We start from the raw sequence: 3,527 nt of genomic DNA, 5'->3' as shown, positions 1-3,527 counted from the left end.
GACGTACCGCTGCATCTATTCAAACCCCTACCACACTTCAAGAGTTCTGACAGGCACTGGTGCAATAATGGGAAGCTATAACCCAGCAGCTGCTCTACCACTTGATCCAGAGTATGCCAACCCGTTGTGCGGACTGTGTACATGTGTATGTGCATGGTGATCATATCCCATATTGATGTCGGGGTACATGCGCAGGAAACAGTTGCGTTTTGTAGCACGTGTGTTTCTGGACGGTTTTCTCAACTTATCACCAATACCGTGGACTTACAGATTAGTGTCTTGTGTGTTCCCCATGTGCCTATGCTATTAGCCCCAGTTTTGTGTAGTGCCACGTTGTGTGGCATCACATTCTGAAATTATCCTTTATTTATGAGTATGAGTGCATTTTACGCTGAAGCGACAAGCCATGGGATACCTCCCAAAGTCGTATCGGACCTCCTTTTTGCCCGGTGTAGTGCAGCCACTCTACGTGCCATGGACTCAACAAGTCGTTCCAAGTTCCCTGCAGAAATATTGAGCCATGCTGACTCCATAGCCCCAATAACTGGGAAAGTGTTGCCGGTGCAGGATTTCGTGCTCGAACTGACCTCACTATTATGTCCTACAAATGTTTTCTGGGATTTATGTCTGACAGTCTAGGAGGCCAAATTATTCCCTCGACTTGTCCAGAATGTTATTCAAACCAATAGCGAACAGTTGTGGCCCGGAGACATGGTGCATTGTCATCTATAAAAATTCCTCCGTTATTTGGTTTCCAGGTAGCCGAACATAACCATTATCACTCAATGATCGTTTCAGTAGGACCAGAAGACAGTGTCTGTTCCGTGTAAACAAGCCCACACCATTATGGAGCCACCACCAGTTTGCACAGTGCCTTGGTGACAGTTTGGGTCCATGGCTTCGTGGGGCCTGCGCCACGTTCTAACCCTACCATCAAGCTCTTGACCAGACCACGGTTTTCCAGTCGTCTAGGGCCCAACAGACGTGGTTGCGAGCCTAGGAGAAGCGCTGCAGGCGATGATGTGCTGTTAGCAAAGGCACTCGCGTCGGTCGTCTGTTGCCATAGCCCATTACTGCCAAGTATCTTCGTACGCCCCACATTGAATTTTTGAGTTTACTTCACGCAGTGTTGCTTGTCTGTTACCGCTGACGATTCTACTCGAACGCCGATGTTCTCGGTCACACGCTCTTGACACTGTCGATATCTCTGTCGTCATCTCTGACACCGATAGTTTGCAAACGGAACTGGAGCACCTGCAGACTGTATTTCTGAAGAATGGGTGTTCGTCCCAGCAAGTGGAGAGACAGCTGCAGACCTGTAAACGACGGAGCAAAGAAGAGGAAGAGGCATTTAAAAGGACTGCCTATCATATATTGGTAATATTTCAGCGCAAATAGGCTGAATACTAAGAAAATATAAAGTGAAAGCAATCTTTCGTCCTCCTGCAAAAATTTTGTCGCTACTGGGATCTGTCAGACGACCTAGAGCTGCGCAAAGCAGGTGTTTACAGAATTCCGTGTGAATGCAGAAAATCTTATATAGGGCAAATGACGCGTACTGTGCAGGATCGCATTGTAGAACATCAACGGCATACTCGCCTTCTTCAGCTTTGTAAGTCTGCCATCGACGAACACTGTATTTCCACTGGTCATGCCATGAATTACAATGAGACAAAAATTGTGGCCCATACGTCTAACTTTTGGAGTTCTATTATTAATGAATCCATGGAAATAGGGCTGTCTGACAATGAGTCTCTTATCAATCGTGACGGCGGTTTCCAGTTGAATTCGGAATGGAATCCAGTCGTCGAAAAACTTCGTGTCCTCCGTTTCCGGCGTAGTTCTGTGATGGAACCGCGGGAAGACAATCGGACGGCGTGCGGGGCAGCAGAATCGAACACGCAACGCCAAGTTAATCCAGCACGCATGTGCCGGAGGGGCCTTAAATATCAGAGCTCAGGAAGTTTTCGGCAGTATCACCTGAAGATGGCCAGAAGAATCTGCACCGAAATATTGTGGCAGGAAGTTGCAAATATCCGGCAGCATGCCCGAAGTTTTGTGGAACAACATGTACGCCGGAAAGTTTTAAATCTCACAGTATGTCTTATTACTTATATGTGGATCACTTACCGTGTTCCTCTTTTATAAAAATATGGTTTCTGGTAAATTGATAAGGATCTCATTCTTAAATTTCAGCACTGTCTTTTTAAACTGATTCTGGTAAATTTGTAATAATGTTGAATTATTTCATAGTATTATTTCTTTATTGCTCTAATTTTTACTCTCGTAGCTGACAAGATAATACTGTTTAACAGAAAAGAATGACTCATTTGTAAAAAGACAGTACTTGATGGAAGTATTGGTTACTGTTCAAATACTGCATTTAACATAGCTAAACTTTCAGAAGTTGCGAAGATGGTGAATGCAAAACCACTGAGAGCAAATGAAGGAGCGCTGCTCTTTTATCTTCTTCCTGTAAAATTTTCGGAACCTGTTTGACTGTGGAGACCCAAGGTGTGTAAGCAGTCACTGTTTACTGGAAACAAATTTATTAATATCTCTATATTTGTATATCTGCCAATAATCTAAGCCACTAACCTGTCTCTTCACCACTGGTGCAATTTACGATGTGATTTACGTATGTTCCAAGAAAAAGCAGACGAGGCTGGCTGCGGATTGTTCGGAAACTAATGATCGGACAGAATTGGTGTCCTTACGTTCATTACTATTCAATTAAATGCCCGAATCCTCTCGAGACGCTTTATCTGATCATTTCTCTGTTGTATGTAATACAAGGTAAGGCAAATAAAATTGGCCCGGAGAACAGAATTACAGGATACAAACAAACGCATCAGAGGGTAGGAAATAAAGTACTAAACTGACAACAACAGATGTTGAAAGTGACCATTCATCTCACGGCATTTTTGGGTCTTGCTCAGCAAGTTGTGTGTGGATGTGATTATATGTATACATTCACATCGAATCGTATCAGCTCGTCCGGGCAACTTATTCGCATCCTTTTGAATAGGGCAGTTCGTTACAACTATACGGCATAATTACGGGGTGCGACACTGCTGCTCCTACAGAGCAAGCAGCATACTGATCTCTCACTGCCAGACTGGTCTCAAAAGTTTCCCTACCCAACAGCTATGATTTTTTTTTTTTTTTTTTTTGCTTATGAAGGTTCCTGGAACGCCGTGCCTCGCCTTCCAACAACTTCTAATTAACAGCGACGCAATATGGAACAGCAACATACGCAGTAGCTGCAGACATGCTCGCCGAAGTATGGCACATGTTTCACCATACTGTTGTTTCTCAATATGGAGAAGGGCAAATTGAATATTTATGGCAGGTAAATTGAAACCTAGCAAATACTTTACTGCCAAAGGTTGCTCACGGTTGTGTGGCCATCCACGTAAAAGACACACTCTTGCAAAATTGGATAGTTCTTGTGAAGTTGAAATTTACTGTAGTTGCTACCGCCATTCATCTGTAAGATACAGGATTCTGAAATCTCTCTAATATCT

The sequence above is a fragment of the Schistocerca cancellata genome, chromosome 2, assembly GCF_023864275.1.
Source record: "Schistocerca cancellata isolate TAMUIC-IGC-003103 chromosome 2, iqSchCanc2.1, whole genome shotgun sequence".
Taxonomy (NCBI): domain Eukaryota; kingdom Metazoa; phylum Arthropoda; class Insecta; order Orthoptera; family Acrididae; genus Schistocerca; species Schistocerca cancellata.
Note: the sequence above shows the minus strand (reverse complement) of the source record.